The 25680-nt window shown below is 48.5% G+C and overlaps 1 long non-coding RNA gene across 5 annotated transcripts; it reads left to right on the top strand.

The window, feature by feature from the left end:
- The first annotated feature begins 2582 nt into the window (after positions 1 to 2582).
- Positions 2583 to 23930, top strand: LOC134293775 (uncharacterized). 5 transcript variants are annotated; one of them, XR_010000736.1, is made up of 5 exons: positions 2585 to 3950; positions 4057 to 4873; positions 4979 to 5086; positions 5204 to 7723; positions 7824 to 23930. It is a non-coding gene; the product is annotated as an uncharacterized LOC134293775 (long non-coding RNA). The 5 variants fall into 5 exon arrangements; XR_010000738.1 differs by having other exon boundaries at positions 2597 to 3950; positions 5204 to 11243; positions 11350 to 23930; XR_010000739.1 differs by having other exon boundaries at positions 2607 to 3950; positions 5204 to 18350; positions 18462 to 23930.
- The last annotated feature ends 1750 nt before the right edge of the window (positions 23931 to 25680 follow it).

Below are 25680 nucleotides of genomic sequence, written 5' to 3'. Positions count from 1 at the left end.
CTGTGTGGAAGGGGCCTCAGGACCCTTTCAGACAGATCCTATATCCCAGGATTTGAACCCAGGTTTTCTGCTTTAAACTATTTAACCTCAGCAGACCGAAAGCCAAAACCAAGGTCACAAGAACATCTGTTCTAGAACTCCAATATGCTGAATTCTGCTAATTCAGAAGAAGACCTACAAAACATAGGGAAAACAGGAAAACCAACAAAAATAACAGACTGGAAGACAAATGAAGAATACAGAAAAATGGCAAAGGATTAAAAACAAACAGGAGTTCCCGTGAAATGAAATTCAGAGGAGCCTAGGATACAAGAGTAATAAGACAATAAAAACTGAAGTAAACGTGATGAGAAAAGAGCGGAAGACCAAAATAAATTCTTACCCCATATTCCTTACCCCCTTTTCCTATCCCCCTCACTTGTTCCTTGCCCTGATACCCCGTATGGTAGTTTTTTTTAAATTCCTCCTCAATTTTCCTTCCTTCTTTCCTCCTTTTCCCTCCTCACGCCCCTTTTCCCACATATTCTAATTTCATTCCATATGGGTTTTTTCTTTTTTATTCCTTTTAACTACCATATCTATCACATATTAAAATCTGAATAAAATATTATAAAAAAGAAGACCTACAAACCAGTCTAAACACCTTTGTAGAAGCATATGAGCAGCTCAACCTCTCATTGAACATGGAGGAAAAAAGCGTTCTTCCAGCAGGCATCAGCCAACCCCTCTGCAAGGCTAGAAATACAGCTTAGTGGTGTAACACTAGAAAATGTAGACCATTTCCGCTACCTTGGCAGTCACCTCTCCACAAACCTGACCATTGACACTGAAATACAACACCACCTGAGCTCTGCGAGTGCAGCATTTCTCCGAATGAAGCAGAGAGTATTTGAGGATCGGGACATCTGTAGGGATATCAAGGTGCTTTTTTATAAAGCTATAGGCTTCCCAACCCTTCTCTATGCCTGTGAAACGTGGACTGTCTACAGATGTCACACTCAACTCCTGGAACGATTTCATCAGCGTTGCCTCCGAAATATCTTGGGAAGACAGGCGGACAAATGTCAGCGTGCTGGAAGAAGCAAAGACCACCAGCATTGAAGCGATGCTTGTACGCCATCAACTCCGCTGGACTGGCCACATTGTCCGAATGCCCAATCACCGTCTCCCAAAGCAGTTGCTATACTCCTAACCCAAGAATGGGAAACATAATGTTGATGGGCAGGAAAAGAGATTTAAAGATAGGTTCAAAGCCAACCTTAAAAACTGGCATAGACACCGAGAACTGAGAAGCCCTGGCCCTTGAGTGCTCTAGCTGGAGGTCTGGTGTGACCAGCAGTGCTGTGCAATTTGAAGAGGCACGAATAGAGGGCAAAAGGGAGAAATGTGCCAAAAGGAAGGAACATCAAGCCAACCCTGACCGGGACCGCCTTCCAGCTGGAAACAGATGTCCTCACTGTAGAAGAACATGCAGGTCAACAATAGGACTCCACAGTCACCTACGTACCCATCACCAAGACACTACACTTGGGGGGGGGGCATCATCCTTGGGCTACGAGGGATCATCTAATTAATATGAGTTCCCACTATCAGATAACCTGAGATGAACAGATAATCTAGGATCAGATTCTGGGATACAGGGGCAGTGTGGAAGGGTCCAGTGAAGCCAAATTCTACCCGTGTTGACTCAGGGCCCTTCTACGCAGCTATATAACCCAGAATATCAAGGCAGATAATCCATAATATCTGCTTTGAACTCGGTGATCTGAGTCCACACTGCCACATAATGCAATTCAATGTGAATTTTATACAGCTGTGTGCAGGACCCTCAGAAATAACCCTACTGGATTGATAAAAGCTGTTCTGGATGCTCAAGTGGCTTGTGACTAACCTGAAACTACACCCTGTCATGGAATTTTCTTGGCAACCTGAAAGAATTGGGATACTTTAAGGCCCCTTCCACAGAGCTGAATAAAATCCCACATTATTTGCTTTGAACTGGAATATATGGCAGTGTGCACTCAGATAACCCACTATAAAGCAGATATTGTGGGATTTTCAGCCTTGATATTCTGGGATATAGGGGTGTGGGGAAAGGGCCTCCGTTTTAATATCTGTTATGACTCAGCTTTGTTAGGAATGCAGTAACTCTTAGCACTGAAGTGTGAAGAGTGCTTTATGGTGGTGGCCAGTAGCAATAGGGATAGATCGATTTGAGTGACCTGAAATTTTCCTCTGTCAAACGGATCCTGCTGTGGACTTACACACTCAGTGTGGTGTGGACTTACAAACTCAGGAATGTATTTTCTATCTCCTTTTACCAGAAATCCTCTTACATCCCTTTAAAATTAGTAAGAACTCTACTCATTGACCTAATCTCAGCTATTACATCTTGGATAAGGTGAGCGGGGTGAGAAAAGGGAGGTGGAAAAGCACAGTCTGTTCTCCAAAACATTGGCGCATTTGCTCCTTAAATCTAGATCTCCAAGTGCTCAACTACTAAAACTCTTGAGATAAACATGGGACAGAAAAGAAAAGCTATTCATTTACTTTTATGCCGTACTTTTTTTTAACATCAGTCAAAGGTGCCGTTTTCCCCATCCGGGGGTGGTTCAGCTTTAACAGGACATGGATGATGCGCACATCTTCCATTGTGATGCGCAAATTGTTCTGTGGCAGTTAAAGTTGGAGCAGGGACTCAGGGTGAAGCAGTTGGCTTCGTCAGTTGGGCAGTGAAGTTGGGCAGTGAAGAGGCAACCAGCAGGTGAATTATTGCGTCTGTGAAATACGCACCTGATGTAGTTTTCTGCGTTCAGCGCAGCTGATTCAAATCCTCTGGAAAGCTCTGCAATCAAGGGGCTCCAACCCCGTCCACCCTCCTACATATAACGTGGCAGCCTAGATTGGAGCCTCAGTTCTTTTTCTTGCCGCAAAGCAGCACGTTCAGATTCTCTCCTTAGGACTGATTTTCAGGACATTGACTTAGTTTGGACTTTGACTACGACTTGCAGAACTAATATAGACCATTATGGCTTTAGCTCGAAAGGTCTGTCACTCCTGAGGGGAGAAGCTACCTTCGGATACCTCCCACCCACTGTGCCTCATTTGTCGTCAACCAGACAAAACCCAGGAGTCAGGGGAACCATTTCCAACTCTTCCCCACCTACCAGATCCTGAGGCCACCCAAGACTCCTCAGCTCCACCATCATCTTTGCTGGGTGCAGAACCAGAGCTGAAGCCTCGCAAGGATGCTAAGCACTCACCCTCTGGGTCATGATGTAAAGGTGTTGCGTTGATTCTTGAAGAAAGGAAACATTGTGGAAAAAAGGTGGAAATACAAAGGAACCTCATCCTGGCAAAACAGAATGAAGAACAAATGAAAACAAAAAGCAAAGGCAGAGGAAAAATGAGAAGGAAGCAAGAGAGAACAGAAGCCAAAAATATGAATTAGTGAATCAGAATGAAGGGGAGATGGAATACAATCGGAATAGGTTGCTCTCAGAGGAAAAATGAATAAAGAAGAAGGTGGAGGTTGACCAAAATGTTGGCAAAAGAAGAGTAAGAAATGAGAAAAAAAGGCAGATTGTGATGAAGCTGTTCATTTATTTGAAGAGATGGAGAAGCCAATGGCTGAAAACATCTTTTCATGCTGATATTTTAATACTGGAAAACTGGCTGTTTACTCGTTGTCTGGCACTACAGGTTTCTAGATTCCAACTGAAGCCATGGCTGGTGGCTTTGGGGTCCCCCATGTTCAGGAGCTCTAAGTATTAATGGAGAATCCATGCCATCTTTGAGGGAGGCAAGAAAACACCACAGCAAGCTTGGAATCACAGGAAGGATTTGCAACAAACAGGTAAGGGATTTACAGGAAGGAGCTTTTGAAGATACAGCATCCAAGAGTCTTTGCACAAAGTAGAAGATTCGCAGGAATGATTAACAGCTACTAGGTAAGAAATATTCACATGGAGGTACATTTCTCTTTCCACTTCCATTTCAGAACTTTTAAGACTATAAACTTCAGGTAAAGGTTTGTTTTTTTCTTTCTATTTGCAGCAGGCATATTTGATCTACACAATGATTCAAAATGTGAAGATGCTCCTTAGGCATTACTCAGGCCTTCCTATTCCACTTTCTCTGGCTTCAGTCACCTAAGAATGAAGGTAAATCATCAAAGGTCTGACTTGATCCCAAGCCTTCAGCTTCTCCACCTGAATCATGGGGTGTAGTGGAACCCAAATTCTAGTCGATTCTCCACAATCTCTGAAAAATATTGTTATGGAAAGGAAGGTGCCAGGACTTTTTGACGACCAAAGAACCAAGAAAATGGGTTCTTGTGAACACGGGAAAGTCATGATCCCATGTAAGGGATACCAGTTACAGCTTGTACTTCAGTGAAAGTCCTCCAGCAAAACAACTAGCTGAGGCCCCAACTGAAAGTGAAGGCCTCAAAGAAGTCACTGAGCTACGTATTCTAAGAAAGTTATTTCCTCTTTCCCTCCAGTCTCCATTGATTATAAATATAATGGCTTTGATTTCTTCCCTTTGCAGCAACAGTGTTTGATCTACAAAACTATGCAAAGTGTGAAGACATTGCTAAGACCATTTTTAAAACAAGGCCCCACAGGAAGGGAACAGGATGCCCCAAAATGTTAGTATGCCTTGATCCCCAAAGCCACAGGTGTTCGGATGGATTCTGGACACCATGTGCGTATTCCCAACCAGCTTCCTTCAGGTTTAGTCCGGTCAACGGCTATCCATAATGACTCTCCACAGCCATTGAGAGCAGTTGGATAATGGCCATAATATGGTAGATCCTGTACTGAAGATACCTGGGAATATCCGAGCAGAGTGTCCCATCGCACACTACAAGGTGAAACAAACGTTTTGGTTCTACAAGTTCTTGAAGAATTTTGCAAACTCGTTTTTTTTCTTATCAGACATTACTAATGTTACATAATGCACTGTTTCCTTGCAGCACATTACACTCTTGAGGGTGAATGGGGACAGGACCCGAACCCAGAACGTTGCAATTTCTATCTGAAATATTAGACCACAGTGGAGTTTGGCACTGAATGGTGACGAGGTAGGTAGTTGAAGTTATATCTCAAAATATACCAGAACTGAAAGAAAAATTATTCTACTGAAGTGACTTTGTCTAACACTACTGATATTTCTTTGGTTTACAATTTGCTTCTAACAGCAAGGTATGAGGTGTTTGAGGAACCAGAAGAAGAAGAAGAAGAAGAAAAAGAAGGACAACAAGAAGACAAGAACAGATGTAAATACACAAGAAAGCTATTCATTTGCTCTTATCACTGCATGCTTTGCCATAGGAACATCTGTCAAAGCAGCCATATTCCCCACCCAGGGGTAGTTCAGGACAGCTATGGCTTTAAGAGGACATGGATGATACACCATGTCTTCCATTGTGATGCACCAATTGTTCTATTTCAGTTAAGGCTGGAGGAAGGGACCCAGGGTGAAGCAGTTGGCTTTGTCAGTTGGGCAATAAGAGGCATCCAGCAGGTGGATTATTTTTCCTAGATTTGTCTGGTTGTTTCCCTTTCTTCTGAAAAAAAAAGGAGAGAGGGGTCTTTCACCCTGGGATTTTGTGTCTCGGTTGCCCAAATGCTTTTGCCAGTTTGGGTTCCTTCAGTTTCAAGAGCGAAGGGTGGCATTTTGCTTTTTCACTTCAAACAGCAACATCGTGGTCACCAAAAGAGGGAGAAGAGCACTGAACACAGGAAATGCAACAGGAGAAAGCAAGTGAATAGAGAAGGGTAAAGCTCAATTTTGGAGGAGACGTTGGTTTTTTTCTGGAAGAAGAGAGGTGCAGAGGAAAAAAGCAAAGGGGATTCTGCCCACGGGATCTATATCACAGCTTCTCACCTCCTGCCTATTCGCGGTAGTTGGTTTGGTCCTAATCTTAATGGTTGAGTTGGATGGAAATATATCTATGTGTTTGTCATGTTGGTTGGAGGTCCCAGCATTACTCAGTGTTGGATCTGTGCCCATAAAAATGCTGTTGCTTCAGACGCCTCTCCGGGTCATAATGTGAAGATGTCAGGTGGATTCCTGAGAAAGGAAATGTTTTGGAAAAGAGGTAGAAATGGAGCCTCATCCTAGCGGCACAGAATGAGAAACAGATGAATAAAGAAGAAGGAAAGGCAGTGAAAAGGTGAGAAAGTCGGAAGGAGAAGAGCCAAAATATTAATAAGCTAATCAAAATGAAGGGTAAATTGAATAAAATAGGAATAGTTAGGCTCAGAGGAAAGAAGAATGGAAAAGAAGATGGAGGTTGACAAAAAAATGTTGGTAAAAGAAGAGGGAGAGATGAGAAGAAAAGGCAGATTGTGGTGAAGCTGCTCATAAGCTGCTCATAGATTTGATAAGAAGAATCTTTTTCGCTGGCATTTTAAAACTGGAAGGCTATTTGGTGGTCGTCTGCTAGGACAGGTTTCTGGATCCCAACTTCAGCCATGGCTGGTGGCTATGGGGTCCAGCATGTTCAGGAGCTAAACGTATTAATGGTGAATTCATGCCATCTTCGAGGGAGGTAAGAAAAGACCCCAGCAAGCTTGGAGATACTTTTTTTTGTTACATTTTTTTCTTGCTTATGAACACCTCACCCCCATTTGCCATACATGTGGATATATGTATATCTCAAAGGAAATGTATTCTACTGATATTTCGTTGGTTTACAATTGGCTTCTAACAGCAAGATATGAAGAGTTTGAGGAACCAGAAGAAGAAGAAGAAGAAGGAAGAAAAAGGAGAAAAGGAGGAGGACAGATGCAAATACACAAAAAAATAACATTCAGATGGAAAAAACAACTATACTTAAATAGTATATAAATATAACTAGAACTAAAACTAAACCAAACATTGCAATGCACAGCTAAAGCATTTTTCAATGTAAGCTGTACACTTAATGAAAACACAAATGTCGCCGCTAACATAACCAAAAGGTTGAATAGTTTGTAAAAACATGTTATGCTATTGTTACAGATTATCTAGATTCCACATAGCTTGAATTCTTACAAGCCACAGCTACACATTGTTATATGTCAGAATTGCTGAAAATATCCATAAACAGTCTCTAAACTTTCAAAAATCTTGTAAAATCCAGATTTGTTTAGGAATTATTTTGAATTTTGCAACCTTCACAACAGGTTTCCAAAGGTTACCTATGCAATGTTTCCATATGAGATTTATTTTCCTGATATGGGAACATTTAACTTGCAATAGAGAAACATCCCTGGTTTAGAATGCATCAGTTACATAACAACATGTATCAAGACACAAAGGAATGTCAGATGACAAAGGATCCTTACTTGCCACCTCTTTTGCTATACCAGAAGCACATGGAGGTAAAACAGCAGGGGTTGGTTCGAAAGGAGCTCCCTTGGATAAGTCATTTGCAAGAAAGAATAAAAATTGGTAAGAAGACTAAAAATGGAAACCTGAGAATAAAAGCCATGGATGTGTTTCAGACAATCAATTCATGGTGTTAAACCAGAAGACTGAGGACATTATTGATTACATTTTAACTGGTAGAAATGATATATCAAGATGGTCAGCAAGAGAAATTACTATTTTGGTAAAGAATGGAATTATTGTGGATGGAGCTTTGGCATATCCTTGAAGAGACTAGATTAGATTTAATTACAGTTCTGTTCAGCACGCGAGTTAAGAAGACAGAAGAAATTATTTGGCAGAGGTGAATATAAATGATCTTTCACACCCCCATCTTCTCAAATTAGTAGAGGTAATTTCTTCGACAATGAATAATTCTATTTCTTTTTCTTTTTTCTTTGCAGAATAGATTTGGTACATCTGAACATCTTGGTTGAGCAGTGGACTTGTCTTGGCCACTGGTCATGATGGAGTTGGAGTGAGCTGCCTTTTTCTAAGAAAAAGCAAAGCTTCTTCCATGTAGAGTGTAGCAGAGGAACGCTAATTTCTTCATGGAACAAGTTAAAAAGTCCTTCCCATCAAAAAGAAGGTAGGAAATGTTATGCATAGAAATAGCATTTGATTCCGGGTTGTGATCTTCAAAAGAGGTAAGGAAAACCCAAACTTCTGGGCAACAACGGTACCATGTCATTCAGTCTTTTAGCAAACTTGTTTAAGCAACCAATGTCCAACATAGCAAATTGCAAATCCAGAGTTTAAAGGGCCATAGAAATTATGAGAAACATAGAGGATGTTTTGTATTATTATTCTACCCCACCAACTGGTCAGACCACCAACTCTGAAGGATTGATCCCAGCATTCAACTGAGGGTCAATCAGAGCTATTATCCACAATTTGAGGCACTCTGGGTTGTGTTTTTTTTCTGAAGGACTTGAAGATATTTTTTTTGATGGACTTCAATCATATTGTGAGTCTCAGCAATAAATGTCCCATTGCATCAAAAGGGTTTATCTATGTGTGATATCAAGTGTGACTCCCTAAAATCTCAACCTTTCTTCTTCTCTCACCCAGGCCATCCCTGCACAGGGGACTCCCAGCCTCCCAAATTCCTCCACCTCTTCCTCTAACTGTAGCTCATGCAGTTATAGTAGAAAGCTAGATCCCCACTGGCCTCAATTTCACTCCCAGGTCCTCCCATCTCCTTTTTCCTGAGTGCATGTGTGCAAATGTTTTAGAGAATCCACTAACCACTTTTAAATACTGAGGGGGGCGCTCCTGGCACAGCTCAAGAAGATCACTAACAACTGATCCTGAGGACTGGACCCAAGCCATCCTGTTGAAGACATCAGCCCTTCACCATCTCCACCTTCATCCTCCATTACCCACGAATCCATAACATACGACCCCTGTAAGAACATAAGCTGTGCCAAGGGGACTTCCAGAACTAACAAGGTATGAAAGATGTTACTTCTCTCCCCCTTCCCAAACTTCTCCCTCCTCACCTAGGGCCAAGGAGGGATGCGGGAGGGGGGAACCTATAATCTCTCTTTCTGGTCCCACTAGGCACTCTCTATCAAATGCTTCTGTCCCCCCTGGGTTTCCGTCTCGGCGGAGTGCTGGACCTGTGTGCAGTCACAAGGTGGTGCCATGCTGACAGAAGAGTGGCAGGAGCTGTGCCCAATCTTTCTCCTCCCCAACTGCCAGCTGCCTATGGGAGGCCACACTATAGCCAGAAGCAGGCAGCACCCCCAGAAGACCGGACAAACTAAGCTAAATGGGAGAACAACACTACAACCTGTTATGAAGACAGCCTTGAGACCCTCCGTACACCGCAAGATTCCTCTCAAGCCCTTCACCATCTCCACTTTCATCCTCCATTTTCCACGACTCCAGAACATAAGACCCCTGCTTCGCCATCGTATGATCACCCGCTATGTGCTGGCAGCCCGAGCCAAACTGGACTTCAACAAACTGTTTTCCCCTCTTGAGGCTGCTGCTTTCGACCGAAGCAAAACTACAACAATCTGGTTCCACTTGTGATATAGAGCTTGACCCCCCCAATAGCTCAACCTTTCTTCTAGCTCTTATCCCCATGCTTTCAAAACTTCTCCCCCCTGCAAAGAGGACACCAGTCTCCTAGAAGAAGTCCGTGGAGGAGCAAGCAGGATCTTGCCAATGGACACCATGGAAAACCTGCCCTGCCCTCGCCAGAGCTGTGCCAAGGGGACTTCCAGAACTCATAAGGTATGAAAGATGCTACTTCTCTCCCCCTTCCCAAACTTCTCCCTCCTCACCTAGGGCCAAGGAGGGATGGGGGAGGGGGGAACGTATAATCTCTCTTTCTGGTCCCACTAGGCACTCTTTATCCCATGCTTCCGTCTCCCCTGGGTTTCCGTCTTGGGGGAGAGCTGGACCTGTGTGCAGTCACAAGGTGCTGCCGAGCTGAGAGAAGAGTTGCAGAAGCTGTGCCCAGTCTTTCTCCTCCCCAACTGCCAGCTGCCTAGGGGAGACCACACTATAGCCAGAAGCAGGCAGCACCCCCTGCAGACCGGACAGACTAAGCTAAATGGGAGAACAATACTACAACCTGTTATGAAGACAGCCCTGGGACCTTCCGTACACCGAAAGCATCATCTCTAGCCCTTCACCATCTCCACCTTCATCCTCCATTTCCCACGACTCCAGAACATAAGACCCCTGCTTCGCCATCGTATGATCACCCGCTATGTGCTGGCAGCCCGAGCCAAACTGGACTTCAACAAACTGTTTTCACCTCTTGAGGCTCCTGCTTTCAACCGAAGCAAAACTACAGCAATCTGGTTCCACTTGTGATATTGAGCTTGACCCCCTAATAGCTCAACCTTTTTTCTAGCACTTATCCCCATGCTTTCAAAACTTCGCCCCCCTGCAAAGGGGACCCCAATCTCCTAGAAGACGCCTCAGGAGGAGCAAGCAGGATCTTGCCAATGGCCACCATGGAAAAGCTGCCCTGCCCTCACAAGAGCTGTGCCAAGTGGACTTCCAGAACTTATAAGGTATGAAAGATGCCACTTCTCTCCCCTTCCCAAACTTCTCCCTCCTCACCTAGGGCCAAGGAGGGATGAGGGAGGGGGGAACCTATGATCTCTCTTTCTGGTCCCACTAGGCACTCTTTATCCCATGCTTCTGTCTCCCCTGGGTTTCCGTCTTGGGGGAGAACTGGACCTGTGTGCAGTCACAAGGTGCTGTCGAGCTGAGAGAAGAGTTGCAGAATCAGTGCCCAGTCTTTCAACTCCACAATTGCCAGCTGCCCAGGGGAGGCCAAATACCGCCAGAAACAGGCAGCACCCCCAGAAGACCGGACAGACTAAGCTAAATGGGAGAACAATACTACAACCTGTCATGAAGACAGCCCTGGGGCCCTCTGCACACCGCAAGCATCACCTCCAGCCCTTCACCATCTCCACCTTCATCCTCCATTTCCCACGACTCCAGAACATAAGACCCCTGTTTCACCATCGTATGATCACCCGCTATGTGCTGGCAGCCCGAGCCAAACTGGACTTCAACAAACTGTTTTCACCTTTTGAGGCTCCTGCTTTCGACCGAAGCAAAACTACAACAATCTGGTTCCACTTGTGATATAGAGCTTGACCCCCTAATAGCTCAACCTTTCCTCTAGCTCTTATCCCCATGCTTTCAAAACTTCTCCCCCCTGCAAGGAGGACACCAGTCTCCTAGAAGACATCCCAGGAGGAGCAAGCAGGATCTTGCCAATGGCCACCATGGAAAAGCTGTCCTGCCCTCGCCAGAGCTGTGCCAAGGGGGCTTCCAGAACTCACTAGGTATGAAAGATGCTACTTCCCCTTCCCAAACTTCTCCCTCCTCACCTAGGGCCAAGGAGGGATGCGGGAGGTGGGAACCTATAATCTCTCTTTCTGGTCCCACTAGGCACTCTCTATCAAATGCTTCTGTCCCCCCTGGGTTTCCGTCTCGGCGGAGTGCTGGACCTGTGTGCAGTCACAAGGTGGTGCCATGCTGACAGAAGAGTGGCAGGAGCTGTGCCCAATCTTTCTCCTCCCCAACTGCCAGCTGCCTAGGGGAGGCCACACTATAGCCAGAAGCAGGCAGCACCCCCAGAAGACCGGACAAACTAAGCTAAATGGGAGAACAACACTACAACCTGTTATGAAGACAGCCTTGAGACCCTCCGTACACCGCAAGATTCCTCTCAAGCCCTTCACCATCTCCACTTTCATCCTCCATTTTCCACGACTCCAGAACATAAGACCCCTGCTTCGCCATCGTATGATCACCCGCTATGTGCTGGCAGCCCCAACCAAACTGGACTTCAACAAACTGTTTTCACCTTTTGAGGCTCCTGCTTTCGACCGAAGCAAAAATACAACAATCTGATTCCACTTGTGATATAGAGCTTGACCCCCTAATAGCCCAACCTTTCTTCTAGCTCTTATCCCCATGCTTTCAAAACTTCTCCCCCCTGCAAAGAGGACACCAGTCTCCTAGAAGACGTCCCTGGAGGAGCAAGCAGGATCTTGCCAATGGCCACCATGGAAAAGCTGTCCTGCCCTCGCCAGAGCTGTGCCAAGGGGACTTCCAGAACTCACTAGGTATGAAGGATGCCACTTCGCTCCCCCTTCCCAAACTTCTCCCTCCTCACCTAGGGCCAAGGAGGGATGGGGGAGGGGGGAACCTATGATCTCTCTTTCTGGTCTCACTAGGCACTTTTTATCCCATGCTTCCGTCTCCCCTGGGTTTCCGTCTTGGGGGAGAGCTGGACCTGTGTGCAGTCACAAGGTGCTGTCGAGCTGAGAGAAGAGTTGCAGAAGCTGTGCCCAGTCTTTCTCCTCCACAATTGCCAGCTGCCTAGGGGAGGCCAAATACCGCCAGAAATAGGCAGCACCCCCAGAAGACCGGACAAACTAAGCTAAATGGGAGAACAATACTACAACCTGTCATGAAGACAGCCCTGGGACCCTCTGCACACCGCAAGCATCATCTCCAGCCCTTCACCATCTCCACATTCATCCTCCATTTACCACGACTCCAGAACATAAAACCCTTGCTTCGCCATCGTATGATCACCCGCTATGTGCTGGCAGCCCCAACCAAACTGGACTTCAACAAACTGTTTTCACCTTTTGAGGCTCCTGCTTTCGACCGAAGCAAAACTACAACAATCTGATTCCACTTGTAATATAGAGTTTGACCCCCTAATAGCCCAACCTTTCTTCTAGCACTTATCCCCATGCTTTCAAATCTTGTCCCCCCTGCAAAGAGGACACCAGTCTCCTAGAAGACGTCCCAGGAGGAGGAAGCAGGATCTTGCCAATGGCCACCATGGAAAAGCTGTCCAGCCCTCGCCAGAGCTGTGCCAAGGGGGCTTCCAGAACTCACTAGGTATGAAGGATGCCACTTTTTTCCCCCTTCCCAAACTTCCCCCTCCTCACCTAGGGCCAAGGAGGGATGAGGGAGGGGGGAACCTATGATCTCTCTTTCTGGTCCCACTAGGCACTCTTTATCCCATGCTTCCGTCTCCCCTGGGTTTCCGTCTCGGGGGAGAGCTGGACCTGTGTGCAGTCACAAGGTGCTGCCGAGCTGAGAGAAGAGTTGCAGAAGCTGTGCCCAGTCTTTCTCCTCCCTAACTGCCAGCTGCCTAGGGGAGACCACACTATAGCCAGAAGCAGGCAGCACCCCCTGAAGACCGGACAGACTAAGCTAAATGGGAGAACAATACAACAACCTGTCATGAAGACAGCCCTGGGACCCTCTGCACATCGCAAGCATCATCTCCAGCCTTTCACCATCTCCACCTTCATCCTCCATTTCCCACGACTCCAGAACATAAGACCCCTGCTTCGCCATCGTATGATCACCCGCTATGTGCTGGCAGCCCCAGCCAAACTGGACTTCAACAAACTGTTTTCCCCTCTTGAGGCTCCTGCTTTCAACCGAAGCAAAACTACAACAATCTGGTTCCACTTGTGATATAGAGCTTGACCCCCCCAATAGCTCAACCTTTCTTCTAGCTCTTATCCCCATGCTTTCAAAACTTCTCCCCCCTGCAAAGAGGACACCAGTCTCCTAGAAGAAGTCCGTGGAGGAGCAAGCAGGATCTTGCCAATGGCCACCATGGAAAACCTGCCCTGCCCTCGCCAGAGCTGTGCCAAGGGGACTTCCAGAACTCATAAGGTATGAAAGATGCTACTTCCCCTTCCCAAACTTCTCCCTCCTCACCTAGGGCCAAGGAGGGATGGGGGAGGGGGGAACGTATAATCTCTCTTTCTGGTCCCACTAGGCACTCTTTATCCCATGCTTCCATCTCCCCTGGGTTTCCGTCTCGGGGGAGTGCTGGACCTGTGTGCAGTCACAAGGTGCTGCCGAGCTGAGAGAAGAGTTGCAGAAGCTGTGCCCAGTCTTTCTCCTCCCCAACTGCCAGCTGCCTAGGGGAGACCACACTATAGTCAGAAGCAGGCAGCACCCCCTGCAGACCGGACAGACTAAGCTAAATGGGAGAACAATACTACAACCTGTTATGAAGACAGCCCTGGGACCTTCCGTACACCGCAAGCATCATCTCTAGCCCTTCACCATCTCCACCTTCATCCTCCATTTCCCTCGACTCCAGAACATAAGACCCCTGCTTCGCCATCGTATGATCACCCGCTATGTGCTGGCAGCCCGAGCCAAACTGGACTTCAACAAACTGTTTTCACCTCTTGAGGCTCCTGCTTTCAACTGAAGCAAAACTACAGCAATCTGGTTCCACTTGTGATATTGAGCTTGACCCCCTAATAGCTCAACCTTTTTTCTAGCACTTATCCCCATGCTTTCAAAACTTCGCCCCCCTGCAAAGGGGACACCAGTCTCCTAGAAGACGTCCCTGGAGGAGCAAGCAGGATCTTGCCAATGGCCACCATGGAAAAGCTGTCCTGCCCTCGCCAGAGCTGTGCCAAGGGGGCTTCCAGAACTCACTAGGTATGAAGGATGCCACTTCGCTCCCCCTTCCCAAACTTCTCCCTCCTCACCTAGGGACAAGGAGGGATGGGGGAGGGGGGAACCTATGATCTCTCTTTCTGGTCCCACTAGGCACTCTTTATCCCATGCTTCCGTCTCCCCTGGGTTTCCGTCTTGGGGGAGAGCTGGACCTGTGTGCAGTCACAAGGTGCTGCCGAGCTGAGAGAAGAGTTGCAGAAGCTGTGCCCAGTCTTTCTCCTCCCCAACTGCCAGCTGCCTAGGGGAGACCACACTATAGCCAGAAGCAGGCAGCACCCCCTGCAGACCGGACAGACTAAGCTAAATGGGAGAACAATACTACAACCTGTTATGAAGACAGCCCTGGGACCTTCCGTACACCGAAAGCATCATCTCTAGCCCTTCACCATCTCCACCTTCATCCTCCATTTCCCACGACTCCAGAACATAAGACCCCTGCTTCGCCATCGTATGATCACCCGCTATGTGCTGGCAGCCCGAGCCAAACTGGACTTCAACAAACTGTTTCCACCTCTTGAGGCTCCTGCTTTCAACCGAAGCAAAACTACAGCAATCTGGTTCCACTTGTGATATTGAGCTTGACCCCCTAATAGCTCAACCTTTTTTCTAGCACTTATCCCCATGCTTTCAAAACTTCGCCCCCCTGAAAAGGGGACCCCAGTCTCCTAGAAGACGCCTCAGGAGGAGCAAGCAGGATCTTGCCAATGGCCACCATGGAAAAGCTGTCCTGCCCTCACAAGAGCTGTGCCAAGTGGACTTCCAGAACTTATAAGGTATGAAAGATGCCACTTCTCTCCCCTTCCCAAACTTCTCCCTCCTCACCTAGGGCCAAGGAGGGATGAGGGAGGGGGGGAACCTATGATCTCTCTTTCTGGTCCCACTAGGCACTCTTTATCCCATGCTTCCGTCTCCCCTGGGTTTCCGTCTCGGGGGAGTGCTGGACCTGTGTGCAGTCACAAGGTGCTGCCGAGCTGAGAGAAGAGTTGCAGAAGCTGTGCCCAGTCTTTCTCCTCCCTAACTGCCAGCTGCCTAGGGGAGACCACACTATAGCCAGAAGCAGGCAGCACCCCCTGAATACCGGACAGACTAAGCTAAATGGGAGAACAATACTACAACCTGTTATGAAGATAGCCCTGGGACCCTCTGCACATCGCAAGCATCATCTCCAGCCTTTCACCATCTCCACCTTCATCCTCCATTTCCCACGACTCCAGAACATAAGACCCCTGCTTCGCCATCGTATGATCACCCGCTATGTGCTGGCAGCCCCAGCCAAACTGGACTTCAACAAACTGTTTTCCCCTCTTGAGGCTCCTGCTTTCGACCGAAGCAAAACTACAACAATCTGGTTCCACTTGTGATGTTGAGCTTGACCCCCTAATAGCTCAACCTTTTTTCTAGCACTTATCCCCATGCTTTCAAAACTTCGCCCCCCTGCAAAGGGGACACCAGTCTCCTAGAAGACGTCCCTGGAGGAGCAAGCAGGATCTTGCCAATGGCCACCATGGAAAAGCTGTCCTGCCCTCGCCAGAGCTGTGCCAAGGGGGCTTCCAGAACACACTAGGTATGAAGGATGCCACTTCGCTCCCCCTTCCCAAACTTCTCCCTCCTCACCTAGGGCCAAGGAGGGATGGGGGAGGGGGGAACCTATGATCTCTCTTTCTGGTCCCACTAGGCACTCTTTATCCCATGCTTCCGTCTCCCCTGGGTTTCCGTCTTGGGGGAGAGCTGGACCTGTGTGCAGTCACAAGGTGGTGCCGAGCTGAGAGAAGAGTTGCAGAAGCTGTGCCCAGTCTTTCTCCTCCCTAACTGCCAGCTGCCTAGGGGAGACCACACTATAGCCAGAAGCAGGCAGCACCCCCTGAAGACCGGACAGACTAAGCTAAATGGGAGAACAATACTACAACCTGTCATGAAGACAGCCCTGGGACCTTCCGTACACCGCAAGCATCATCTCTAGCCCTTCACCATCTGCACCTTCATCCTCCATTTCCCACGACTCCAGAACATAAGACCCCTGCTTCGCCATCGTATGATCACCCGCTATGTGCTGGCAGCCCCAACCAAACTGGACTTCTACAAACTGTTTTCAGCTTTTGAGGCTCCTGCTTTCGACCGAAGCAAAACTATAACAATCTGGTTCCACTTGTGATATTGAGCTTGACCCCCTAATAGCTCAACCTTTCTTCTAGCTCTTATCCCCATGCTTTCAAAACTTCTCCCCCCTGCAAAGAGGACACCAGTCTCCTAGAAGAAGTCCGTGGAGGAGCAAGCAGGATCTAGCCAATGGCTACCATGGAAAAGCTGCCCTGTCCTCGCCAGAGCTGTGCCAAGGGGACTTCCAGAACTCATAAGGTATGAAAGATGCTACTTCTCTCCCCCTTCCCAAACTTCTCCCTCCTCACCTAGGGCCAAGGAGGGATGGGGGAGGGGGGAACGTATAATCTCTCTTTCTGTTCCCACTAGGCACTCTTTATCCCATGCTTCCGTCTCCCCTGGGTTTCCGTCTCGGGGAGTGCTGGACCTGTGTGCAGTCACAAGGTGGTGCCATGCTGAGAGAACTTTGGCAGAAGCTGTGCCCAGTCTTTCTCCTCCCCAACTGCCAGCTGTCTAGGGGAGACCACACTATAGCCAGAAGCAGGCAGCACCCCCTGAAGACCGGACAGACTAAGCTAAATGGGAGAACAATACTACAACCTGTCATGAAGACAGGCCTGGGGCCCTCTGCACACCGCAAGCATCATCTACAGCCCTTCACCATCTCCACCTTCATCCTCCATTTCCCACGACTCCAGAACATAAGACCCCTGCTTCGCCATCGTATGATCACCCGCTATGTGCTGGCAGCCCCAACCAAACTGGACTTCAACAAACTGTTTTCACCTTTTGAGACTCCTGCTTTCGACCGAAGCAAAACTACAACAATCTGGTTCCACTTGTGATATAGAGCTTGACCCCCCTAATAACTCAACCTTTCTTCTAGCTCTTATCCCCATGCTTTCAAAACTTCTCCCCCCTGCAAAGAGGACACCAGTCTCCTAGAAGAAGTCCGTGGAGGAGCAAGCAGGATCTTGCCAATGGCCACCATGGAAAAGCTGCCCTGCCCTCGCCAGAGCTGTGCCAAGGGGAATTCCAGAACTCATAAGGTATGAACGATGCTACTTCTCTCCCCTTCCCAAACTTCTCCCTCCTCACCTAGGGCCAAGGAGGGATGGGGGAGGGGGGAATGTATAATCTCTCTTTCTGGTCCCACTAGGCACTCTTTATCCCATGCTTCCGTCTCCCCTGGGTTTCCGTCTTGGGGAGAGCTGGACCTGTGAGCAGTCGCAAGGTGCTGCCGAGCTGAGAGAAGAGTTGCAGAAGCTGTGCCCAGTCTTTCTCCTCCCCAACTGCCAGCTGCCCAGGGGAGGCCAAACTACCGCCAGAAACAGGCAGCACCCCCAGAAGACCGGACAGACTAAGCTAAATGGGAAAACAATATTACAACCTGTCATGAAGACAGACCTGGGGCCCTCTGCACACCGCAAGCATCATCTCCAGCCCTTCACCATCTCCACCTTCATCCTCCATTTCCCACGACTCCAGAACATAAGACCCTTGCTTCGCCATCGTATGATCACCCGCTATGTGCTGGCAGCCCCAACCAAAATGGACTTCAACAAACTGTTTTCACCTTTTGAGGCTCCTGCTTTCGACCGAAGCAAAACTACAACAATCTGGTTCCACTTGTGATATAGAGCTTGACCCCCTAATAGCCCAACCTTTCCTCTAGCTCTTATCCCCATGCTTTCAAAACTTCTCCCAGCTGCAAGGAGGACACCAGTCTCCTAGAAGACGTCCCTGGAGGAGCAAGCAGGATCTTGCCAATGGCCACCATGGAAAAGCTGTCCTGCCCTCGCCAGAGCTGTGCCAAGGGGGCTTCCAGAACACACTAGGTATGAAGGATGCCACTTCGCTCCCCCTTCCCAAACTTCTCCCTCCTCACCTAGGGCCAAGGAGGGATGAGGAAGGGGGGAACCTATGATCTCTCTTTCTGGTCCCACTAGGCACTCTTTATCCCATGCTTCCGTCTCCCCTGGGTTTCCGTCTTGGGGGAGAGCTGGACCTGTGTGCAGTCACAAGGTGCTGTCGAGCTGAGAGAAGAGTTGCAGAAGCTGTGCCCAGTCTTTCTCCTCCCCAACTGCCAGCTGCCCAGGGGAGGCCAAACTACCGCCGGAAACAGGCATCGCCCCCAGAAGACCGGACAGACTAAGCTAAATGGGAGAATAATACTACAACCTGTCATGAAGACAGCCCTGGGACCCTCTGCACATCGCAAGCATCATCTCCAGCCCTTCACCATCTCCACCTTCATCCTCCATTTCCCACGACTCCAGAACATAAGACCCTTGCTTCGCCATCGTATGATCACCCGCTATGTGCTGGCAGCCCCAACCAAAATGGACTTCAACAAACTGTTTTCACCTTTTGAGGCTCCTGCTTTCGACCGAAGCAAAACTACAACAATCTGGTTCCACTTGTGATATAGAGCTTGACCCCCCCAATAGCTCAACCTTTCTTCTAGCTCTTATCCCCATGCTTTCAAAACTTCTCCCCCCTGCAAAGAGGACACCAGTCTCCTAGAAGAAGTCCGTGGAGGAGCAAGCAGGATCTTGCCAATGGCCACCATGGAAAACCTGCCCTGCCCTCGCCAGAGCTGTGCCAAGGGGACTTCCAGAACTCATAAGGTATGAAAGATGCTACTTCCACTTCCCAAACTTCTCCCTCCTCACCTAGGGCCAAGGAGGGATGGGGGAGGGGGGAACGTATAATCTCTCTTTCTGGTCCCACTAGGCACTCTTTATCCCATGCTTCCGTCTCCCCTGGGTTTCCGTCTCGGGGGAGTGCTGGACCTGTGTGCAGTCACAAGGTGGTGCCGAGCTGAGAGAAGAGTTGCAGAAGCTGTGCCCAGTCTTTCTCCTCCCTAACTGCCAGCTGCCTAGGGGAGACCACACTATAGCCAGAAGCAGGCAGCACCCCCTGAAGACCGGACAGACTAAGCTAAATGGGAGAACAATACTACAACCTGTCATGAAGACAGCCCTGGGACCTTCCGTACACCGCAAGCATCATCTCTAGCCCTTCACCATCTGCACCTTCATCCTCCATTTCCCACGACTCCAGAACATAAGACCCCTGCTTCGCCATCGTATGATCACCCGCTATGTGCTGGCAGCCCCAACCAAACTGGACTTCTACAAACTGTTTTCAGCTTTTGAGGCTCCTGCTTTCGACCGAAGCAAAACTACAACAATCTGGTTCCACTTGTGATATTGAGCTTGACCCCCTAATAGCTCAACCTTTCTTCTAGCTCTTATCCCCATGCTTTCAAAACTTCTCCCCCCTGCAAAGAGGACACCAGTCTCCTAGAAGAAGTCCGTGGAGGAGCAAGCAGGATCTAGCCAATAGCTACCATGGAAAAGCTGCCCTGCCCTCGCCAGAGCTGTGCCAAGGGGACTTCCAGAACTCATAAGGTATGAAAGATGCTACTTCTCTCCCCCTTCCCAAACTTCTCCCTCCTCACCTAGGGCCAAGGAGGGATGGGGGAGGGGGGAACGTATAATCTCTCTTTCTGTTCCCACTAGGCACTCTTTATCCCATGCTTCCGTCTCCCCTGGGTTTCCGTCTCGGGGAGTGCTGGACCTGTGTGCAGTCACAAGGTGGTACTATACAAAGTCCCAGAATACTTGTAGAGTATCTATACACACAAACGAACGATTGTCAAAAAGTTGCTGTATATTTGATTGAAGAAAATAATGATGGAGCACCGCTCTCAAAAAAGTCTTCAAAAGTAAAGTACAAATAAAGTCCCAATTCTCTACAGGGGTCCCGGGTATTTTTGACCCTGTTTCAGGGGAAAACCCCTTCTTCAGGAGTTGTTAAACTCAGCAACAATGAATTTCTATATAGTGCTAAATGCTTTCACTGAGTGACTCTGCTTGTGGTGATTTCAACTGCGAGTCTTTCTCCTCCACAATTGCCAGCTGCCTAGGGGAGACCACACTATAGCCAGAAGCAGGCAGCACCCCCTGAAGACCGGACAGACTAAGCTAAATGGGAGAACAATACTACAACCTGTTATGAAGACAGCCCTGGGACCTTCCGTACACCGCAAGCATCATCTCCAGCCCTTCACCATCTCCACCTTCATCCTCCATTTCCCACGACTCCAGAACATAAGACCCCTGCTTCGCCATCGTATGATCACCCGCTATGTGCTGGCAGGCCCAGCCAAACTGGACTTCAACAAACTGTTTTCACCTCTTGAGGCTCCTGCTTTCAACCGAAGCAAAACTACAGCAAGCTGGTTCCACTTGTGATATTGAGCTTGACCCCCTAATAGCTCAACCTTTTTTCTAGCACTTATCCCCATGCTTTCAAAACTTGGCCCCCCTGCAAAGGGGACCCCAGTCTCCTAGAAGACGCCTCAGGAGGAGCAAGCAGGATTTTGCCAATGGCCACCATGGAAAAGCTGCCCTGCCCTTGCCAGAGCTGTGCCAAGGGGACTTCCAGAACTTATAAGGTATGAAAGATGCCACTTCTCTCCCCTTCCCAAACTTCTCCCTCCTCACCAAGGGCCAAGGAGGAATGAGGGAGGGGGGAACCTATATTCTCTCGTTCTGGTCCTACTAGGCACTCTTTATCCCATGCTTCCGTCTCCCCTGGGTTTCCGTCTTGGGGGAGAGCTGGACCTGTGTGCAGTCACAAGGTGCTGTCGAGCTGAGAGAAGAGTTGCAGAAGCTTGTGCCCAGTCTTTCTCCTCCACAATTGCCAGCTGCCCAGGGGAGGCCAAATACCGCCAGAAACAGGCAGCACCCGAAGAAGACCGGACAGACTAAGCTAAATGGGAGAACAATACTACAACCTGTCATGAAGACAGCCCTGGGGCCCTCTGCACACCGCAAGCATCATCTCCAGCCCTTCACCATCTCCACATTCATCCTCCATTTTCCACGACTCCAGAACATAAGACCCCTGCTTCGCCATCGTATGATCACCCGCTATGTGCTGGCAGCCCGAGCCAAACTGGACTTCAACAAACTGTTTTCACCTCTTGAGGCTCCTGCTTTCAACCGAAGTAAAACTACAGCAATCTGGTTCCACTTGTGATATTGAGCTTGACCCCCTAATAGCTCAACTTTTTTTTCTAGCACTTATCCCCATGCTTTCAAAACTTCGCCCCCCTGCAAAGGGGACCCCAGTCTCCTAGAAGACACCTCAGGAGGAGCAAGCAGGATCTTGCCAATGGCCACCATGGAAAAGCTGCCCTGCCCTCACCAGAGCTGTGCCAAGGGGACTTCCAGAACTTATAAGGTATGAAAGATGCCACTTCTCTCCCCTTCCCAAACTTCTCCCTCCTCACCTAGGGCCAAGGAGGGATGAGGGAGGGGGGAACCTATGATCTCTCTTTCTGGTCCCACTAGGCACTCTTTATCCCATGCTTCCGTCTCCCCTGGGTTTCCGTCTTGGGGGAGAACTGGACCTGTGTGCAGTCACAAGGTGCTGTCGAGCTGAGAGAAGAGTTGCAGAAGCTGTGCCCAGTCTTTCTCCTCCACAATTGCCTAGCTCTTATCCCCATCCTTTCAAAACGTCTCCCCCCTGCAAAGAGGACACCAGTCTCCTAGAAGAAGTCTGTGGAGGAGCAAGCAGGATCTAGCCTGTGGCCACCATGGAAAAGCTGCCCTGCCCTCGCCAGAGCTGTGCCAAGGGGACTTCCAGAACTCATAAGGTATGAAAGATGCTACTTCTCTCCCCCTTCCCAAACTTCTCCCTCCTCACCTAGGGCCAAGGAGGGATGGGGGAGGGGGGAATGTATAATCTCTCTTTCTGGTCCCACTAGGCACTCTTTATCCCATGCTTCCGTCTCCCCTGGGTTTCTGTCTCGGGGAGTGCTGGACCTGTGTGCAGTCACAAGGTGGTGCCATGCTGAGAGAACTTTGGCAGAAGCTGTGCCCAGTCTTTCTCCTCCCCAACTGCCAGCTGCCCAAGGGAGGCCAAACTACCGCCAGAAACAGGCAGCACCCCCAGAAGACCGGACAGACTAAGCTAAATGGGAAAACAATATTACAACCTGTCATGAAGACAGACCTGGGGCCCTCCGCACACCGCAAGCATCATCTCCAGCCCTTCACTATCTCCACCTTCATCCTCCATTTCCCACGACTCCAGAACATAAGACCCCTGCTTCGCCATCGTATGATCACCCGCTATGTGCTGGCAGCCCCAACCAAACTGGACTTCAACAAACTGGGCCAAGGAAGGATGGGGGAGGGGGGAACTCTTTCTTGGTCCCACTAGTCACTCTTTATCCCATGATTCCGTCTCCCCTGGGTTTTCCTCCCGGGCGAGTGCTGAACCTGTGTGCAGTCACAAGGTGGTGCCGTGCTGTGAGAACTTTGCCAGAAGCTGTGCCCAGTCTTTCTCCTCACTAATTGCCAGCTATATGGGAGAACAATACCACTACCTGCCATGAAGCCAGCCCTGGGGCCCTCTGCACACCGCAAGCATCATCTCAAGCCCTTCACCATCTCCACCTTCATCCTCCATTTCCCATGACTCCAGACCATAAGACCCCTCCTTCACCATCATATGATCACTCACCATGTGATGGCAGCCCCAACAAAACTGGACTTCAACAAACTGTTTTCACCTCTTGAGGCTCCTGTCTTCCACCAAAGCAAAACCGGAACACTTTTGTTCCACTTTATGCACTTTGTTGGTCCTTGTTGCTGCAAAATTACATCGTTTAAATTAGGCCCCAAGGACTTAGTATCCGTGTTCTGGGGTTCCACTATTCACGGTTCGGATCTCATTATCCATGGCTGGTTCAATTTGCTCTATTTCACATGTTGATTCACATTTTAACAGAGGCTGATGACAATTATGATGGTGATGGTGGTGATTTGCATATCCATCATAGGCTTGATACCTTATATTTGATATCAGCGTGATATAGGGAAAGAGGTTCTTACTAGAGAAGGTTGAAGGTGAAAAAGACAAAAGAAGATGAAATTAGCCAAGAAGATAGAACTTCCAGAAACAGAAGAAAGTTTTGGATCTGGCCATGATCTGATGCCTTCCACAAAGAATCATCTGAAGATCCAATCCAGCTATTTGTTTATTTTTTAAACTGGGGAGGAGAGAGGACCCAAACTGATGTGGCAGAAATGGGCATCAGGATGTCCTCTCTGAATCTTGAGGGACAAGGGAGGAAGTATAGCCTCCTTAGCAATGATGTATCTGATGTGTGATCTTTGCTGATATGCCCAGGGTAGGACTGACTGCCACTTTTGGGGTCGGGAAGGAATTTTCCTCCAGGGTAGATTGGCCAGAGATCCTGGAGGTTTTTCGCCTTCCTCTGGGCATCCAGCAGGGACCACTAGTTAGGAATTATATTAATCGTATCACTTTTGAAACTTGCCAAGCTGAACTTGGCAAAGAGATAATGCAAGATTAATAAAAGTCACAACCATAGATACTGTTGTTTTTTTGTCTCTTTTTCATTTTTGTGTTTAACAATATCTTTGGTTGTGGAGTGTCAGCCATTGAGAGGGGGCTACATTTACAACAAAAATATTGTTTATCCACAAGCATTAATAATAATAATAATAATAATAATAATAATAATAATAATAATAATACTTTATTTATACCCCGCCACCATCTCCCCAACGGGGACTCGGGCGGCTTACATGGGGCCATGCCCAGAACAATACAATATAAACAGCATATAAAAGAACAACACATCACAACACAGTGAACAATACAATAAATAATAATATCCATTACAATACAAATCAAGGAAACAATGAAAACAAGGGTGGACCACATGAACATTAAGTTAAAACTCGGGGTGAGAAAGACATAAGAATAAAAACCATAGCGAACAGGGTCATAAGGAAGTGGTGTAGTCTAGAGGATAGATATTAGAGGGAGCAACGGAAAAGAAATATAAAAAAGTTACTCTCCAAAGGCACAACGGAAGAGCCATGTTTCAAGTCTTTTTTGAAGGCTACTAATGTGGAGGCTTGCCTAATCTCAATGGGCAGTGAGTTCCACAATCGGGGGGCCACAGCAGAAAAGGCCCTCTCCCTTGTTCACAAAAGGCGAGTCTGGGATATCGGCAGTGGCGACAGGAGAGCTTCCCCTGATGATCGAAGGGATCGGGTAGGCTTATGATAGGAGATACGGTCACAAAGGTAGGTGGGTCCCAAACCGTTTAGGGCTTTATATGTGATGGTATACACCTTGAATTGGGACCGGAAAAGAAATGGCGGCCAGTGGAGCTCCTTAAACAAGGGAGTAGATCTCTCCCTGTAACTCACCCCCGTTATTAATCTGGCAGCCGAACGCTGGACCAATTGTAGTTTCCGGGCCGTCTTCAAGGGAAGCCCCAAGTAGAGCGCATTACAGTAGTCCAGTCTAGAGGTAACTAAGGCATGAACCACCGTGGTCAAGTCAGACTTCACGAGGTATGTTCGCAGTTGGTGCACAAGTTTGAGTTGTGTGAAGGCCCTCCCGGCCACCGCCGACACCTGCGCCTCAAGCATCAACGCTGAGTCCAGGAGGATCCCCAAACTGCGGACCTGTGATTTCAGGGGGAGTGCAACCCTGTCCAGCACAGGTTGCCACCCAATACCCCGATCTGACGAGCGACTGACCAGTAGGGCCTCTGTCTTGTCAAGATTGATCCCCAGCTTGTTCCTCCTCATCCAGTCCGCCACAGCGGCCAGGCACTGGTTCAGCATCCGAGGGGCTTCCTTGGAGTCAGATGGAAACGAGTAGTGGATTTGCGTGTGATCTGCGTAGAGATGGCAACACCCTCCAAAACTCCGGATGACCTCTCCCAGCGGTTTCATGTAGATGTTAAATAGCATGGGGGATAAGACAGACCCCTGCGGGACCCCACAGGTCAATGGCCAGGGGTCCGAGCAGGTATCCCCCAGCTTCACCCTCCAGGAAGGACCGGAGCCACAGCAAAACCGTGCCACCGAGCCCCATCCCGGAGAGCCTCCCCAGAAGGATACCATGGTCGATGGTATCGAAAGCCGCTGAGATGTCCAAGAGAACCAGCAGGGTCACACTCCCCCTGTCCAGCTCCCTACGGAGGTCATCCACCAAGGCGACCAAAGCCGTCTCGGTGCTGTGCCCAGGCCTGAAGCCAGACTACGAACGGTCCAGAAAATCAGTGGCATCGAGGAACTCCTGGAGCTGCGTGGCAACCAT

Source organism: Anolis carolinensis, chromosome 1 (genome assembly GCF_035594765.1).
Source record: "Anolis carolinensis isolate JA03-04 chromosome 1, rAnoCar3.1.pri, whole genome shotgun sequence".
In the NCBI taxonomy this organism is placed as follows: Eukaryota; Metazoa; Chordata; class Lepidosauria; order Squamata; family Dactyloidae; genus Anolis; species Anolis carolinensis.
Note: the sequence above shows the minus strand (reverse complement) of the source record. Positions and strands in the feature narration are given on the sequence as shown.